Source organism: Arvicola amphibius, chromosome 2, assembly GCF_903992535.2.
Source record: "Arvicola amphibius chromosome 2, mArvAmp1.2, whole genome shotgun sequence".
NCBI lineage: Eukaryota > Metazoa > Chordata > Mammalia > Rodentia > Cricetidae > Arvicola > Arvicola amphibius.
This window is the reverse complement of record NC_052048.2, coordinates 133654514-133674428: the sequence shown is the minus strand read 5'-3', so window position 1 is coordinate 133674428 and position 19915 is coordinate 133654514. Positions and strand designations below refer to the sequence as shown.

General features: G+C 41.3%; 1 protein-coding gene across 7 annotated transcripts in view; it reads left to right on the top strand.

Annotated features, from left to right (window-relative positions):
- Window positions 1-356: 356 nt before the first annotated feature.
- The window catches only part of Ncoa1 (nuclear receptor coactivator 1), a 236686-nt gene continuing 217127 nt past the window's right edge, over window positions 357-19915 (top strand). For all 7 annotated transcript variants that reach the window (XM_038318461.2, XM_038318466.1, XM_038318465.1 and 4 more), the window contains exon 1: window positions 357-722. The gene's annotated coding sequence lies outside the window, so the exon portion shown is untranslated. The remainder of the gene's footprint in view (window positions 723-19915) is intronic.

Below are 19915 nucleotides of genomic sequence, written 5' to 3'. Positions count from 1 at the left end.
TGGCTGCGGGCAGAGGACCGCCCCGAGGGGAGGGTCCCTGCGGGAAGAGTTCGGGCCTCCTTTCTCACACTTCCTTAGGACACCGGCCCCGGTGCGCCTGCAGCCGGTAGAGGGCGCGGAGCGGCTCCACGCTGAGCGGTGCCAGCGGGGTCGCGCTGCCCGGGGCGCGCCGTCGGAGCCGGAGGGCAGCGGGGCTCGGGGCCGGGCCCGCAGAGGGGGCAGGGGCGAGGGCGGGGCCGCGAGTGGGTGGGGCGGGGCGCGAGGGCGGGGCGCCGCGGGCGGGGCCCGGGGGGCGGGGCCGCGAGCGGGGGGCGGCGGCGGCGGCGGCGGCGGCGGCGGCCGTGGAGGAGGAGAACATGGCGGCCGCGGAGAGCGGCTGAAATGCCTGTTCTTCAGGCCGGGCGAGCGGGAGACTGACGCGATTCACCTCGTCCTGTCGTCCGTCGGTTAGAGCGCGGCCTCAAACGCCTCGGTTGCAGTTCTCCGCCGTTCCCTCAGGCACAGCCTGCGCCGGGGTGGTTCTGCATCCCCCTGAAGTGGGGGGGGGGACTCCTGCTCCGGAGGAGGGGGCCGGAGAGCCGCTGCGGCGGCGGGCGGGCCGCCTGGGCCCCGGGGACTGGTGCCCGGCCGGAGGAGCGGCGGAGTCCACGGCGGCGGCGCCACAGTCGCGAGCGAGCGCGGCGCCAGGGAGCACGGCCCTGAGGCGGCGGCGGCGGAGGCAGGTGAGTGGCAGTGGCGGCGGCGGCGGCGGCGGCGGCGGCGGGAGCCTCGCGGTGGGTGCAGCTGTCACGAGCAGCGCGGCCGCGGCGGCCCTAGGGGGCGGGGAGCAGCTGGTGCCCTCCGCCCAGGCTCCCCTTTCTCTGGGACCCATCTCTCGCTGCCACTTTTCCCCGAGTTCCCCTGCTGGCCTGGCGCGGCTGCAGGGGGCGGAGGTCGCAGCTGTCACGGCACCAGCTGGGGGCTGCTCCCGGGCGGGCGGGCGGGCGGGCGGGCGACGCGCTGCAGAGCGCCGTCCCTGCGGCGCACTCCAGTTGCCCTAGTTAGCGGAGTGCGAGCATCCGCGGAGGGCGCGCGGCCGCGGGCCGGGTGGGGAGCGGGCGCCCCGAGCCGCCGCCGAAAGGGGGAGCCGGAAGTAGGCGCGGGCGCCCCTCGGCCCCGACCAGCAAGCACGGTGACCTTGGCCAGCCCGTCAGCCTCTCTGAGTCTTGTTCGCCCCGGGACAGAGAAATGGGGGCGACCTAGGCATGCCTTTCTGCGCGTGCAGCTTTCGACGGCCCCTTTGCCTAGCGCTGCTGCACTTGCCTTTCTCCTCCTGGAACTAGGGCTTCCGAGGTAGGAATGGGCGGATAAAGGAAATTTTCTTCTTGAGGCTGGGATTTGGTCCCCTTGCAGGGTTCTGCTGAAAGGACCTAGAAGGGGAACGAACACACGTTAGCCAAACGATTGGGGGTAGATCTGGTTAGTGGTCAGTGATGGAACTTGAGCTCTCCATAGTCGCTCGGAAAAGACCCAGAGAAACTGGACACCGGGGTCCCCAGTCCTTACTACTCCTCTGCGGTGACTCGATTTTATTTTATTTGTATATGCATTTTTTTTTTAAATCAGGCACTCCTATGGGCCAGGCACCCTCTAGTCTGACGATGATAGAGGGAGGCAGAGGGATTGACAATACACCCGTGTGTGACTAGCTGAGGTGCTGTGGCCAAAGAGTTTGATAGGGGAGGAAAACTTTAAGCTGGGGAGTTATCTGTTAACCTCTCTGGCTGGGCTGGTCGTCGTTCCTTATAGAGACACTCTAGAGGCGAGGCAGGTGTCCTTGTGGAAAAGGTGACTCCCCACCCCCCCTTTTGTCTTTTGAAACATTAAGTTTTTCGTGTGAAGGATGATGCTGGCCGGTAAGGAGTTCGTGGGTGAATCGCAGCCCCAGCACCCTGTGTGACTGACAAGAGGAATCTCTGGTGATGATTTTTGAGGCGTGATGCTTCCACTTCAACCATGAAGAAATCGTTTTAAGTGTCTGTGCAAGACAGGGCTGCAGTGAAGCCTAGGTTATGTTGTAGATTCCTAGGAGTGGAATTCAAGGGTTAAATTTGTTTGAGGTTTGCTTCCTCTTCTGGAATTGGTTGGAGGTTAGTCTTGGAGAGAAAAAAAGTTGGCCAAAGGGGCCTCTGCTCCAGCTTCACAGAAGCTATGAAGTAGGAAGGGGTCGGATTTCTTCACGTTGGGAATAAGGTGAAAAGAAAGGATTTGCGTATTTGCTTGGGTCTTTGGCTCTCGAGCTAGAAATAGTTTTGGGTTAAAGGTAGCCGTGGGATTTGATTCAGTTTCATAAATGGGCATTCCCGAGTTAATTTGTTGTAAAGTAGGCTTCTACTTCACCTCCCGTGCTTTGCAGCAAGATCCGAGTTGCTTCTGTGACCTGAAGTTGGCAAGGTTTTCTCTCCATTTCTTATTCAGACTTCAGGAGTTTGGAGAGGAGAGAGAGAGAGAGGCCTGTAACTTGTAAGCATCGGTATTTGGTTTGATTTTTGCAGACATTTTACGTTAATCTATTATACATATTTAATCCACACTGAACTTTGGTTTATAGATGCTAAGCTTGAATTTTTACATAATTTACAGTTAATCTCTTCCTTATTTCTGAGAAAATTTATAGGGCTATGTCTATAAAATTGCTTTTTTATGTGTGGTTTAAGCCAAGGGAATGTTTTTAGAGCTACAATTTTGGGTAAGCGGTTTTACTGAAAGAAAAAAGAAAAGCTCTATGGAACTAATGATGATTGTTCACTTAAACTGGGATTATATAGACAATGCATTTTTCTCCTTCTTTCTGCCAACATTTGTTTTCATTTCTCCCTCAATTCCAGGATTTCATTTCTAGAAATCTGGGCTGGAAACAGAAGCAGCAGTTTGTATAATCCCAAGAACTTGCTTATGCCAGGAAGCTTTGGGGCACCATGAAATAGGTGTGATGTAAAGGGGAAGACATTTGGTTGACTGCTTCAGGAGTCCAGGGCCACTCTGTATTTTTGCTGAATTTTCTGCAGATGTGTTGATCTTTTGGTGGGCAGAAGATTAGGTTGCTATGGTGCTGACTGGTGTATACTGTGAAAATGCTGGCAAAATTTCATGCTTCTAACTCTATAGGGAAGGATGGTAAACAAGTCTAAATAACTTAACAATGCTGTTCCCAGGATGGAATGTTCTCTGCATGTCCTCCTGATTCTGCTAATCCTGAGAGCCATCTTCAGCAGGACTAAATGTTGAGCGAGTGCTGAGGGTGCTGGAGAGGTGCTGAGAGGTGGAGTGGGAGAGAGACGATATCGGACATCCCTGGAAAAACCCTTTCTCCAGTCAGACTGTATTCCGGGTTGCAGTTCTGATCGTTTCCCAAGGATATGTAGCTCTCCTTGTTCAGCTGTCATCAGTTTCACACGCCTTTTCTGGGGCAACCCTGCCTCTGTTCTGTTTCCGTTTGCTTCAGAATCTTTAAGGAGTCCAGTTGTTGGATGTTGTGTTGCGTGTTTTACAGAGCTTAAGCTATGGCCATCTTGGGTTTCAGGACGAGTGTGGAAGGTCAGCCTGAGCACATAAGACTCAGTAGAATCTCTAAGTGATGGATTGAGGAGATCCCTAGGATGCTTATTATTGTCTTGGCATTGATAACCACAGTCACTCTCAGGGGCCAGCTATCACTTTTCTGGCAGAGGTCCACAGTCCTTGTGGTGGGTGCTTCTCCACATTCCCTGCAAATGCTAGCTGCTGTGAGATGGGCATGCGATCGGATAAAATACTCCAGTTTCAGGAGTTGGACGACAGAGCCCTGTACCGGGTGTGGATTACAGAACTGTACAGATTGTCTCTACTTTTATAATGCTCCTCATTCATATAGACTAGACCATAGGAATGAAGTTCTTTATTGCTTCTGTCACGTTAACCAATCAGTCACCCTTTTCCCACTGACCATTGAGGATAGGTCTTGTGATCTCTGGTTTTTTCTTACCCTTGGAAGTAATGTTGAGGCATTTTTAGTTAGACTGTGTTCCTATTCCTTATTATATGGTGTTGAGTCATACTGGCCTTGTGCCAGCTGGGCACTATATATTTACTTAATTTAAGGATATACAACTTTTCCCCCCATAACCTAGTATAGTTTTGGAAATGGTTTGTGAGTGTGTGGTATTTGAGTTACTACAGAGCATAGAAATAATTATCTTATACTGTCACTGGACATATAGCATAATACAGGAAGCCATTATTAAACACTTATGTCAGTGTGTAAATCTTGTTCTGCTAGTGCGAGTAAAGAAGGTAGCATCTCTGTTTCCTCCCTGAACCCACCCATGGCAGAATGTTTTTTATTTACTTTCTTATTTATTTTGTGATAAGGAGTGGTGAACCCAGGATTTTCTCAATGCTAGGCAAGCCATCTTCCACTCGGCTGAGCCCCCAATTCTTTCTCATCTTGACTGGGGCATTTGTGCTGAGTTGCCCAGACTGGTTTCAAACTTTGAATCCTCCTGCCTCAGCCTTGTAGTATTGGTATTATAGAGGTGTATCAGTGTGCTCAGCTCACAGAACAGTACTTCCGAGCGTCTTTGAAGTGACAGGCTTTCTTAGTGTACTTGTCATATTTAATGATAAGTGGCTTATACCAAAATAGACACGGTCATTCTGTAAAGTGTTTGGGAAGAAGACTTGAAACTAATCAGTCTAGTTACGCTCACCTTAGTTATAATCTGCCCTGTTGCCCCCACATACCATATTTCGGTGAGGAAGGGTGGGTATTGATATTATTGAGTGCCCTTGAGTCCTGCTGCTAGGAGCAGAGATGAACCTGATAAAATCAGGTGCCAGAATAGAGGTGTGATCCACCAGCAGAGTCAGAATCGTATTAACGCAGATTATCCAAGTTCCCACAGTGATGCCTTCAAAAACATTTATTTATTTGTGTGTGTGTGTGTGTGTGTGTGTGTGTGTGTGTGTGGTCACATTCATGCTGTGGCAAACATGTTTTAAGTCAGAGGACAACTTTTGGGAGTCAGTTCTGTCCTACCATGTGAGTCTCGGAGATTGAACCCAGGTCATCAGCCTTTTCAGCAAGCACCTTTACCCACCAAAAATTCTCACCAACAGCCCTGCTGCTTTATTTTTAATTTTTTTGTAGCTTTTCACCCATTGGTTTGTAACTTTGAGACAATTTTAAAGGTTGTTTTAGAAGTCGAACTTTGACTCTAGTCAGAGGCGGGGTTGGCTCATGGCTCTTCCAGATTCCTAGTTCATGTAACCTTAGGTATTTAATTAAATTAAACCCTAGGTTTTCATATTTAAAAATGTACTGATATCATTGTGCTTTTAAAATTAAGCTCCATAGCATTGTTCACTATGATCTGGCAGGTAGTAAGGCATTAACACTAGTTGGCAAATGGACATTCCACTCCTAACCCATCACCGTGTCTGATTCTTTTCTTCACTCTTTTTTTTTTGACTATTCTCTTTTTTTTTCTTGTTGAATAATCTGGTCCCTGGTCGTTTGTATGTGCAGTAATAGGAGTTGCTGTGAGGGTTCGAGTGAACTGTTGGTCAGATTTCACTTTTCCTTTTGTACTACAGTTCTAATCTGCAGATTTAGAGCTATTTGCCTGCATGCATTTGCTTCTCTAATTTATTCTACACATAGCTACTGAAAAAAAAACCCTTTCTAAATGTCATTTGGTGTTTTTAGTGAAGATTCTACAAATTTATCAAACCCTAAGACATTTAAATGGAGTCTCTTACTTCCCATTCCAGAAAATTTGCTGTAGATAGCATGCAGAAATGCTTTAGAACTGTGCAAATGCTGCCTGCGTGAAGACAGTATTAGATTCTTCCAGAGTCTCGTTCAGGGTTATAGAAAGACCTGATTTTAAACACAGTCATCCAGAGGCATCTTGCTTCTCAGCTTCCATGTTTCCTTTTCTTTTATGTTCTCATGATCTCCAGAAACAGTGTCAAAGCCAGTATAGTCTACAGTTGATTTCCACTCCCTTGGCCTCAGTGACTGTTCTATACACTCCATTCTTTCTTTCCCTGCCTCTCTCCACCTCCTTCATTCCCTCTTAATTGCTCTGGTAAATCCTTGAGATTGAATGAACCACAGCACTCAGAGTAGAAGATACTTAAGGGTTATTTAGAATAACCTCCTTAATATTATAGAGGAGATGACTAAGTCCAGGCCCCAGCTTCTGGCTACTGAGATTTACAATTTTAGGAATTCTAGTAAACTTTGAAGTAATCTATGAGGTAAGGAAGGAAGGAATATAGTTTGCCCACTGTTATTCTTGTGTCAGCCAGCCATTTATAGAGAATATTCAAAAGGGCTTAGTGGCAGAGTGCTTGTCTAGCTTACATGGGACCTATGTCCACTCCCCATTTCTGGTGGGGGTGAAGAGGGAAAATAAAAAAAAATTGTTTCTGTATTGACTATGTGCATATTTTTCTTGCCATTATTCTCTAAATAATACAGTATGATAAATCTAAAAGCCTTGATATTGTATAGGGTTCTATAAGTCATCTAGTAGTGCTTTAAAGAGAATAGGGTTAAGAGTAGAGGTTACATGAAAGCATTGTGCCATTTTATAGATGGCACTTGAACATGGATTTTGGTATCTCCACAGGTTTCTGGATTCAGTCTCTCACAAATATTGAGAGTCAAATTAATTTTAACCAGGAAGTAATTAATACCATTTCCCCTCAAAAATTTAAAAAAAAATATTTGGAGAGGAATACTTGCTTTTCTTGTATTGCTCATTCAGAATCAGCAAATATTTATTGAGTATTGTCTCTAAGCCAGGTATTATGCTAGCTCTACAAACTACATTTTATAAACGAGGAAATAAGGTTCAGGGAAGTTGAGTGGCTGGTGTAAGATCACACAGCTTGGGTGCTAAGAATGGCATTTGAGCCTAGGACAGCCAACTAGAAGTCACATTCATACCTTTAAACTGGCATCTACCCAAGAGTATTTGCCACACTCTGTAGCCCTCTTTCTGGATTTTCCTTGGGTTCTGTATAGATGCTGTAGAGACTCCTGCAGCTTTCTTTCTTTCTGGTAACCCTGCAGACAGCAGGCACTTAATAAAAGTGTCGCTTTAAGATTCTTGTGCTTTTGGTCTCACCTTTGTACTTTAGTAATGTTGATTCTTTTGTACTTCTGTCCAGGGAAGCTTATCTTTGAATGGCTGGTTTTGGAATCTTAGCAACAAAATTCTGCCTCTTAAGTTTTGATATTGTTTAAATAAAGCTTAAGGTATTTTCTTTCATGTGAAATAAATTGATCATTATTTGTGTTTGCAGTGTGTTTTGAATGGTCACTCTGACCATGTTAATATATTGTATCTTAAAATTTTGGTTTGCCTATATGGTTGAAATATTTATATATTTCTATTATCAATCATAGATTTCATTGTTTGTGTATATATATTTAAATATATCACACCATTTGATCAGATAGTTGAAGGATAAAATGTCCTTGGTTTTTGTAATGTATAATATTGACTTTACATTGGCAAGTTTGATTGGAGGAAATCAGGGAAAAGTTACTTGTTCTACAAATTTCCAGTTATACTCCTTTTCTACCTTAGATGGTTGAGGAAGTCTGTAATTGATTCTGAGTAGCTACTTGGCTATCCACTGAAGCTATAGTTACACGAGTACATTGTTCAAGGTGCTGTGCTGTTAAAAGATAAGGAAGTGAAACGATAAGATACAGATACTATTCTTAAGGCGATTATGACCTAGGAGAAGTGATAAGACAACACAAATACCTGTCACAGTTAAATGTGATGAGTGCTGTGAGAAGCTTGCTGGGAGAGTTGTGGACTGGGGGGTCCAGGAAGAGAGAGCAGTTCCCTTGTTTGAGAGCAGTTCAAGGCAGATTTAATGATGGACTTGGTGGTGAATGAGCACTGAAACCCTTGGACCTGATTTCCGTGAGGGTGGGATGAGGAGAGCATTGTATTTAGAAAGACTGAATTGAAGAGAAGCAAGGGCAGGAAAGCTTGGGTTTGATGGATGTAATGAAGGGAACTGTGTGAAGACGAGTGTCGGTGACCTGTGTGGGAGCAGGAAGTAGACATCAAGTCTTGTGATGCTGAATGGCTTTCAGTGGGAGGAGATAGTGGGGACAGTATGTAGTAAGTAAGATCTGGGTGAGAATGAGAAATGTCAATTTTCTGAATTTATGTGGATCTTTTCTTGGCACGTTTTTATTCCCCAAATTTTATATTTTCATAATTTTTGAAATGATTCCATATGTAAGGCTTATCACGCTGGGAACTTATTCACTAATTTTTATGTATATTAAAAAATGGATCATTTGGGGTTTTTGACTAGGAGTTAGAATAAAATCTTCATACTACCTTAAATTGTTTTTATTTTTTTTTAAAGCAGCAGCTATTCTTCCAGGTTGTGCATTATTATTTCACATTTTAAAAAATATTATTTTATTTTTTTGTATGTGGGCGTTTTTGCCTGCATGTATGTCTGTGTGCAGCCACCCAAAACATGCATGCCTGGGGCACTCAAAGGCTAGAAGGGGGTTGGAAATGGAGTTACCGATAGTTGGAAATGGAGTTACCGATAGTTTTTACCTGCTATGTGGGTACTGGGAATTGAACTAGGGTTCCTCTGGAAGATACCTCAGTGTTCTTAACCAATGATCTGAAGTCTCTCCAGCCCTTAGTTTACTGGTCTTCTCTTTTCTTTTTTCTTTTATTTTCCTTTCCTTTCATTTTTCCTGTCTGTCTGTCTGTCTGTCTATCTATGTACCTTTTTATTTTAGTGTTTTGAGACAGAGTCTCACTGTATAGTCCTGACTGGCCTGGAACTTAACTTTGTAGACCAAGCTGGCTTGAACTCAAGAGATTCTGATGTCTCTGCCTCCTGAGTGCTAGGACTAAAGGCCGTGCTACATAACACACTGGCTTCATTTGACACTTTTAAGCTTGTGCAGTAGTGTTTTTTTTAATTCAAAAATGACCTCTCCTTATATAAAGACACCTGACTGTATAAGTGATACTGGTCATACAAGTGAGAAACCCCCAGCTCTCAATATTTCATGATTTATACCCTACTGTGTTCCAAAAAGGATTTAAGAGTTAGGGTATATCATTAAGTTTTAGAACCTTGGTGCACTCAGAGGCCATCTTGGGTGGTTGAGATGATTCAGTAAGTAGATATGCTTGTTGTCAAACCTGATAACCTGAGTTCAGTCCCTGGGACCCACACAGTAGAAGAAGAGAACCAATTCTCCCAAATTATCTTCTGACCTCCACTTGATACTGTGACATAGACAAACACATACACACGTACATAAATACATGTAGTTTGAAATAAGAGGCTTGGACCTTGTTATAGCTCTGTGTACTCAGTTGATCAGTTGATGCCCTTAGCCAGGTGTACGTTGAGAGAATGGTGGTGAAGACAGCTGTGCTCACAGAATGTGCTGTGCTTTGTGTCTTTTGCCAAATTGGTATATTTTTTAGGTATGATTTCAGTGTAGTTGGAGTACCTTTAAAGGCAGTTGTCCCGGTGTAATCAGTTGTAAGGCACAGTGTCTCTAAAATCAGATCTGCAGCATATTGTTTGGGAGATGGGAGGAGCATTAGGGATCTGTGAGCAAGTTCTTTCACTTTTAGTCTTTTGTGATTTTGTGCAGTTTAGGGAGCTTGTGTAAAGAGAATCTTAGATTTTTTATTTTATGTGGTAGATAGACTCCTGACACCACTTTGAATTGCAGTAGAGAGTCACCATGCAGCTCTGTAGTTCATAGAGATTGACTGGTTACCTTAAAGCAAAAGATTTAAGAGTTGTCTAACTTAATAATGACTTTGTCCACAAAAAGACAAATACAATTTGCTGATTTTGTATCACATTTTCCATGATACATGGTTGTATGTGGTATGCAGTCCATCAAATAAGCACACTGAATCTGCTCCTTTTTGGTAGTGGCGCTTTCTTAACAGGGACTCAAAAACTAATTACTTTTTGGAAGGAAATAGAGTTCAGTGCTGTGGAGAGAGGATATTGAAGATGGTGTTTGGAAGCATTTCTAGCCTGTTGGAGTTAATTGCTGGTAATGATGAGTGTTAATTTGAAGAACTTTTTACACGAACCCTTGAATTCATGAACGAAGTTTTCTAACCTGTATAAAAACCTTGTAAAAAGAGACATTTCAGTGGGTTTGAGCCCATCTGCTGAAAATATAAAAAGGTAATTTCATCTGATTAGCTTGTAAGAACAACTGATTGCCATCAGGAAATATGGAAATGCAGTAGCTGATTTTCAGCAAAAAGCCTTTGCATAAATGGTGAGTGGAATTGCAATTGAATATCATGTTTTATTCAGTGAAGCCAGTAATGGAGTTCTTCTTTGGGTTTTTATTCATCTTTGCAAAGTATGTTTTTCAGCTGTGCTAACCATTAAAACCAAGCAAAATAGTTATTTATTACAAAAATGTACTGTATTTATGGCTAGATCCTCAAGCTGTAGTATTAAAGAAAGTACGAAAGCAAGACTAAAAACAACAACAACAAAAACCCATGTTTAGTTGTAGTACTGTCAAAAATTAGTGGAATTGATAATAGCATTTATTAGAAATGGTACATAGTTTATGACTCAATGAGTAAAGTAATTGTTTAAAAATTGGTAGATTGTTATAATTGAAGATTCTTAAATTCATATTTTGTATATATTTTATAAAGCACATAATTTATCAGTTTGCTATGTAGTATATATGTATCATAAATAGACATGTGATTTGCTATCAAAAATTTAAAGTCATGGCATATATGATAAAAATAGTTACTACATAGCAAAGGTTCTTAACTTGGAGTTCATGGGTTAATACTTTTAGATTGGTGTTAGTCTGTAAACACTTTATAAGTAGAACCTTGTGAGCTTATAATTTCTCTGGGAGAGGGTCTACAGATTTCACCAAATTCCAGAAAGTATCCATCATCTCCTCTAATGTTGAGGACAGGGGCCTCAATAACACCATTCATCCAGTTTTACCCTCTTGCCAAGTTTAATGGCTATATCTGATGTCATTATTCAAGCCCGCAGTATGACTGGTTTTGCAGTTTTTCCATTTTGCAATAGATGTGATTGCAAATGCCTTTGGCCTTTACAGGTGTTTGAGTTCTGTTTGTTGCACAACTGCCTGGCTCTACATTATTTGGTTTCTTTTATATATGATTTCCCCTTCAGGTCCTCCCCCAATTTTACAAAAGTATGGATGAGGCTCTAAGTGTGTGTGTGTGTGTGTGTGTGTGTTTGTGTGTTTGTGTGTGTGTGTGTGTGTCTGTGTGTGTGTGTGTCTGTGTGTGTGTGTGTGTGTGTCTGTGTGTGTGTGTGTGTCTGTGTGTGTGTATGAGTTGGGATCCATAATTGCTTCCTTGCTTCCTTAAATACCCATTAGCACCTGAATCTCAGCAATGTTAGACTCTGATTTTACACACTAAAAACTGAGTTCTGTGGGCTTATCTAGTTCCTTCTTTCCCACTCTAATTTTAATCCATGCTTAATTACTAAAGTAGTATTAAAGTGGTCCTGTAATCCATAGTGAATTCCTCCTTTGATTATTTCTTTATTTTCAGAATGTTTATTTAGGTCCAGAGAGATGGTTCAGCAGTTAAAAGCACTGGTTGCTCTTACAGAGGACTCAGGTTTGGTTCCCAGCACCTTCATGGTAGCTCACAGCTGTCTATAGCTCTTGTTCCTGGAAAATCAGTGCCTTCTCCTGGCCTCCACTAAGTACCGAACATGCACACAGTACACTTACTTGCAGGTAAAACACTCATACACATAAAATAAAACTAAATCTTAAATAAAAAGTTATTTTTGTGTTGTATGCCATATGTGTACATATGGTATATGTGGCACATTGTGCCTGTGCTTACATGTTGTAAGAGGAGGGCCCGCTTGTTCATTCTGGCTGCCCGGCTAGCTTAGCCCCGAAATAACCACACAGAAACTATATTAATTAAATTAGTTTCTTATTGGCTAACTCTTATATTTATTTAACCCATTTCTATTAATCTGTATATCGCCACATGGCAGTGGCTTACTGGGTAAAATTCCCAGCATCTATCTTCGGCAGATCTATGGCTTCTCTCACTCTGCCCTTCTTCATCCCAGCATATAGCCTAGCGCCCCCCTCCCCCCACCTAGTTCTGTTCTTCTCTGCCTTAGGCTCAAAGTAGTTCTTTATTAACCAATGAAAGCAACACATAGACAGAAGGACCTCCTACACCAACATGTGGTCAGAGGACTACATCTAGGAGTTGGTTTTCTCCAGGAATGGAACTCAGGTCATCAGACTCGGCAACAAGTACTTTTACTCAATGAGCCATCTTGCAGCCCCTCCTTTAGTTTTTGCTTAATTCTATTGTAAAATCACATCCTTATATTTTGGGGGCATGTGCTTAGTGTTCCTGTATGTGAGTATATGTATATGTGAACACATGCATCTATGCATGTGTGTGAGTGCAGTGTGTACATGTAGAGGCCAGAAGCCTGAAGTTGATGTCTGGTATTCTTCTTAATCAACCTCCATTTCCTTATAAATTGAGACAGGGTTTCTCAGAGTACTTGGCCAACCTAGCTTTCTTCGTAGGCCTCCATGCCAACCTGGTATTTACATGGGTGCTGAGGATTTTGGCATGGATGCTTGTGCTTTTACCTGCTGACCCATCTCCCTAGCCCCATCATGCTAATTTTTACTTTTGTTAGCTTTGCTAAAAGCCTTCCATGGTCCTCATTGTTGCACAGCCTAGCATTTGAAGCTTGCCATTGTGTGGCACCACTCTCTTCTCTGGCTTTATTGTCAGTCTCCACAATCGAATGTATGAAATGAAATTGTTGGCTTATTGTCCCCTCAATATGCTCTTTCTTTTTTGTTTTTGTACTATTTTCCCTCATTCTAATGTGTACTCCTGGAATTATACCTATTCTTTAGAACTTCACCCAGATTTATCAGTTCCTGTTAATTTAAAACATAAAAGTAATATATTTCTTCTGTGAACTCTTCTTATGCTTCTCACTCTTTTGATATTATATATGCAAACACACATATACTGTATGAATTTTTTGTCACTTATATGTTCTGTTATCCATATTATGGTATGAGTAAAAAGGTTCATGTTTTACATTTTGTCCCCTGTAATTCTTAGACTCAAAATTTTTAGCAAATGACATTGATTAACTCATAGTTCTACTTACAAATATATTCAAAGTGTGTGTGTGTTTCTGGAATACTCATAGATAATATATTCTCGGGATTCTTTTTATTGGTCTCAGGATATTTAGTAAATTGAAAATTGAATATTATTTGGAGAACATGTTTATGGTGTAGCCATTGACTATAAGGATGATGCTGAACTGTCTGGAAGAGCTGTATGTGGTAATTAACACATGCTGCTGCTTAGAAGACTGAGATGGGAGGATTTTAAGTTTGAGGCTAGTCTGGACAACTAAGCAAAACCTTATTTCAATATTTTATAAAAGGTGGCAATGGCTAGGGATATAGCTCACTGGCAGAGGACTTGCTTAAGCATGTGTTAGGCCTTGGGTTCAATAGCTAGAAGTGCTGTTCAAAACTTGAAAAGCTAAGAAAAAGAAATCTGAGATAGCCTGGTAAGTTAATATTCTTAGTATAGAGCTCCCCTGTCATAGACTGAACAAACAAACTCATGTTCCTTTCTGCCTCTGCTCTTAGAGATATGGGAGTAAAGTGCTCTAAGATCTTGATCATTACTGCTTTTTAGTTTGGTTTTAAACCACATTCTTCACACAAGAAGGAATCTTCTCATTGAACACCCGTTGGTGCTATGAGGAACCATAAAGTTATTCTCCAAGTTCATGTCCATCAAGAAGATTATCATCAGGCATGGCATGACCCAGTGGTTAAAAGTAAAGTGCTGGTTTCTCTTCCAGATGACCTGGGTTCAATTTCCAGTACTCATATGGTGACTTACAACCATATGGGACTCCAGCTCCAGTGGCTCTGATGCCTTCTTCTAGCCATCATGGGCACCAGACACATTCATGGTGCACAGACATAGATGCAGATAAGCAAATCTTTAAGGATAAAAAGATTATAATCTTTATAAGGCAGTCTCTTTTGTTTGAAATTTTACAGAAATGAAAAATAATATAAAACAGTGCAAAAGTGTTACATGGAAGTATATATTTCAACATACATTTTAAGCACTTCTTTGAAAATGATTATTGGGTTGTTTCTGTTTTAAGTTGTACCCTTTCTTTCTAACCCACTTGTAAATTTCACAGGGGAGAGATGATTTTCATACTATTTTGTACTTTAGTGCTTTCATAGTTCTCTACTCAAAGGTATGTTTATAAAGCTGTTACTGATGGTGTTTGGAGCCCAGCATTTTTTTTTGTTTGGATAGACATCCTGGAGGAGGTGGACTTATGTTAGAATATATAGAATCTGGAATGATGCTTTAAACATAGTTCCATGGTACATGAAAAGGGAGTTAAGCATATAATGGAGGTTTGGTATATTTCCTGAAACATGAAATAACTTCTTTAGTTATTGTGGCTTTTCCCAAAGTCACATGTTACCTCTCAAAGTAGTCATAGAGCCCTGTATAAGGGGCTAGGAAATAATGACAAAACCCATAAATGAACAGAACGTTGCTTTGCCTCACCATAGAACTAATTTTTCTTCCTTCCTTCCTTCCTTCCTTCCTTCCTTCCTTCCTTCCTTCCTTCCTTCCTTTCTTCTCTCTCTCTCTCTCTCTCTCTCTCTCTTCTCTTTCTTTCATTTTTTTTTGATTTTTTGAGATAGAGTTTCTCTGTGTAACAGCCCTAGCTATCTTGGAACTAGCTCTGTAGACCATGCTAGCCTCAAACTCCCAGAGGCCTGCCTGCCTCCCAAGTGGGATTAAAGACGTGCACCACAACTGCCTACTAAAGAACTAATTTTCTTTATTGAGGTGAATATCAAAATGGGGAGGCCCTGTTGGGAGTTATTGAACAACAGTCAGCCCTTTATATGTGGGTAAATTGAACTTTAAACAAAAGATTTATTTATTTTAATTTTATGTGTATGAGTGTTTTGCTTGTCTTGTGTGTATAGACACCTTGTGATTGCCTTGGTGCCTGCAGAGGCTAGAAAAGGTCATTGGATACCATGAAATTGGAGTTATAGATGGTTGGGAGCCATAATGTGGGTATTAGGAAAACCATCTGAGTGCTCTGGAAGAGAAACCAGTGCTGTTATCCTCTGAGCTCTTTCTACAGTTTCTAAATACAACTTTTTATTGTTAGATTTCTTTGTAATAGGAGTTTGTAGGTGCTGAATGATAATCTTCAGATCAATTAAAGGACAAATTTACTAGTGTCTCTATTATAGTGTTATATAAAATAATAAGCTTTAGTTTGTTGTTGTAGACTGAATATTTGAAACTTGCAGAAGGTGAATATTTGCTTTGGTATAAATGCTTCAAAACTTTCCTACTTAGAGGACTTGGTTGGTAAGATTATAGGATGAGAAAAACAAGAATAAAGGGCTTTGGGATACCAGTGGAGACTTTTTGATGTCTGAGAAGTTTTCTGTAGTATTTCTGGAGGTCTTCACTTACCTGCTATCAATACTGATAATTAATTTAAGTCTGTATTTCTTTTTTATTTGCCTTTCTAATGATTGCTTTGATAAGGAATCTTGGGGAGTTATTAAATTTAGCCCATGTATGTAGAACTAGATCACCACATCAGTTACTGTTCCAGTGCCAGGAAGAGACACCATGACCAAGATAACTTATAAAAAAAAAGACATTTTTTGGGGATCACAGTTCCAGAGAGTTAGTCCAGGACCATTATGGAGGGAGTATGGTGGCAGGCAGGTGGCAGGCAGGTGGCAGGCAGGCAGGTGGTCACTGGAGCAGTAGCTAAGAGCTTACATCTTTTCTGAAAGTTGGAGGCAGAGAGATGTTGTAGGAGACCTGTTGTTGGTTCCTGGCTGCTCAGCCCTGAAATAAACACACAGAAACTATATTATTCAAATCACTGCTAGGCCCATTAGCTCTAGCTTCTTATTGGCTAACTCATATATCTTAATTTAACCCATTCCTATTAATCTGTGTATTGCCATATGGCTGTGGCTTACCAGATAAAGTTCCATCTGTCTATCTCCATTAGGGGCTACATGGCTTCTCCCTGACTCAGCCCTTCTTCCTCCCAGCATTCTGTTTAGTTTTCCCTGCCTACCAAAGTTCTGCCCCATCAACAGACCAAGGCAGTTTCTTTATTCATTAATGGTAATCACAGCATATAGAGGGAAATCCCACATCAGAGAGAAAGCTAATTATAATGGCATGGGCTTTTGAAACCTCAAAACCCATTCTCGGTGATACACTTCCTCCAACAAGGCCACACCTCCTAATCCTTATCAAACAGTTCCACCAATTGGGGACTACGCATTCAAGTATGAGCCTAGAGGAGCCATCCTCATTCAAATCACCATGGACGCATAGATCTTTATAGGTGAGGAAACTATAAATATATTTTTTCATTAGTTGTATTTCTAAAGTTATCAGTCCTTCACTTTTTGGAACTTGGGCTTTATTTTTACCACATTATAATACTTTCTAACTTTTTTTTTTTTTTTTTTTTTGTTTTTCGAGACAGGGTTTCTCTGTAGCTTTGGAGCCTGTCCTGGAACTAGCTCTTGTAGACCAGGCTGGTCTCGAACTCACAGAGATCCGCCTGCCTCTGCCTCCCGAGTGCTGGGATTAAAGGCGTGCGCCACCGCCGCCCGGCTTACTTTCTAACCTTTTGAGCAAAAAAAGTAAGCTATGTATATATATAAATAATACTTGACTGCATTCTAATAGTAAGTTCAAATAAGTGAAAGTACATAGAATTAGGAAGTGAAATTGTAGTAAAATTACATAACATATGTTAATATATTCTCTTAGTACCTATTCTCTATTTTTTTATTTTAGGTGGTAACATGATCTTTCATAATATCCCATTCCCTTGGACATATTCATTGTTGCAGAATGGATGGCTATATGAGTAAAACAGTTTTAGTGTAATTGCCTGTGATTCAAAATCACTTAGGATGAGGGAGCCAGGCTTATTTCATTGGAGTTGCTGAACTGAACGAAGACAGACGAGTGCCATGAGGGTTACACTTCTGCTGTATGAAAGAATGAGGCTGTTAGTTTTCCATCATTTTGACAAAATAAAGGAGAATATCATCTCAAAGGAGGAAATGTTTAGTTTGACTTGTGGTGTTAGACCTTAGTCTTTTGTCTGTTCTTTCTAGGCTGCTGTGAGTCAGAGGGTCATGACCTCAGGGGTCATATAGCAGAGCAGAGCTGGACACTGAATGGCACCCAGAAAGCAGAAAAAGAGGAAGGGTCCTGGGACAAAGGCATGTCTCTTAGTGACCTGTCTCTTCCAACTAGGTTCTGCCTAACGTTGAACATTTCAGATCTGTACACTACAAGAGGCCAGCACACAGACTGACTGAACCAGAGATTCCCTCATACACACTCACCCTTTTATATACTTTTGTGTGCATAAGCATAGAGAATCTTTGGAGCCTTTGGATCCTGTAGAACCTTAAATAAGACTTACCCATTAAATTTTCAGTTAAATGAGCTATTTGGTTGCTTAATTTGCATGTGCTAGTGTGAATTGGGTGTCTGGCTTTTGGAATCAAAAGACTCTTGACTGCTCTAGATTCCTGTTGTTACATACGTTGCTCACATATTCACAAACACATACACATTCAGTCAGACACACAAAAAATACCTTATAAGTTATTGGCCTTTTTTTTTTACATCCATAAGTATTTTTGTATGCTAGAATATGGAGAAGTCATTTTATCTTTTCAATGACTACCTAACTTTACAATTGAATGTATATTATGTTATTATTTAACCAACACCCTTTTGATGAACAATAAGATAAAGTTTTGTTTTGAATACCTGCTTTTTAGAAATGTTTACTTAATTTGTATGCCTTTGTTATATGTGTTGGGCACATATGTGTGCTGGCATGCTCTTGGAAGTCAGAGGACAACTTGTTGGAGTCAGTTCTCTCCTTGTCAGTCTCCACCTGGAATATCAGGTCCTCAGGCTTGGCATCAGTCTCCTTTACCAGCTGAGCCATGTTGCCTTCCCAAGATAAACAGTGTTTCTGTTGCAAAATACATTTCAGTAAACTTGTATTTGTTTCATATGTATGAGAACATTCCCATGGGGCTATTGGATATATACATATAAAACCTGATGTTCATTCAAATTGTATCCCCAAAGGCTACATTAATTTACATTCCCACTCCCAAATGTAATAACAGCTGCTTTCCTCACCTCTGTTAGCTCTGCGTGTTATCAGCCATCTCTAGTTGTACATATCTGCTGGTTGAAAATGGTAGTTTGTAGTGCCTTGACCATTGGGAAAGCTGATAATCTTAGCAAATATTTATTGTATTTTGGGTTTTACCTAATAAAGTTCTACTATTCATATTTGTTCACTGTCCTCTTGACCTGTTTGCCCTTTTTAAAAATTGTTTCTTTCATAGCCTTAATATACTAATGTTGTAGTTATGCTTACACCAACTAGGGATGGCTTTGGAAGACGGCTATTTCGTTCTTTTAGAGGAAAATGAAATCTACTTCAAAGCTCTTATGAATTTTTACATACATCTCTGAATATTTAGTTAACATGTTTAATAGCTAGATATCTGCAGAAGTCAGTTAAATAGCCCATAGATGCTTTAACTGAGTTAATTTTACAGTTGTGCTGAATTTTTGAAACTCTTTGAAAATTTTCAGTGTCAAAATTTTATGACCATTCCAGCCAAACCTGGTAGTCTCAGGATTTAGGAGGCGAAAGCAGGGGAATTGCCAGGTGGAGGCTAGCCTGAGCTATACAGTGAGTTCAAGGCCACTCTACATAACTAATGAGAATCTGTCTTAAACATAAACCAAGGGTTAAGGATGTAGCCTAGTGGTAGAACATTTTCTAGTATGTACAAGGTCCTGTGTTCAATTCCTAGCAACACTTTGTGTTGTTGAATGTTGTGAATGAACTGATTGCTAGTTAATTGGTAACTACTCAGTCAGAATTGTTTTCAGAGGTGAGCTGCTGCCATTTACTTTCTTGGCTATCAGCTTTGAAAGGTAGATTGACTGACTGCTTTGATATGTTATTGATTTCTTAATTTTTATAAGGAAATATTATTCCTAACTTGATTGACTATGAAATACACACACACACACACACACACACACACACACGCGCGCGCGCGCGCACGCATGTGTGCTCATGTTATCAGTTAGCTTCGCTCAGCAAGTGTATATCTGCTTTCAGTGCTGTTACTTACTTTTTAAAAAATACTCCTAGTAATCAGAATTATCATTTCTTGGAGAATTACTGAAAACATACTCAATACATTGCTTTAAAGCCAATCAATTTTTGCCTGGATCAAATCAGAATATCTGAGAACTATTCATGTTGGCTACATTGTTTTAGAGGAGTAAAATTGCTCTTACAGACCTTTCTTTAGTATAATGCAATCAACATTTATTGAGAGTCATTAAAACAAACAGCATTGTGAAATTCACTACTCTTACTGTGGAGTTCTTGTGGAGGCATTATCTCCTTTATCACAGTGCCCTTGTTAGTGTTGTTACTACTGCTACTACGGGAACTATAAACAGCTGATCTGGAGGACTGACACTCAACACAAATGAGCTAATATTTGATAGACAAATAGTACTTCTAGATGAAGGCAGATGCTCATGTCATTGCCTTATTGGTGAGGATGAATGATTGAAGAGTTAGGCTGTGGTCTCTGGAGCTCGAGTTCCTGAACATGACTTCTGGCTCTGCTGCT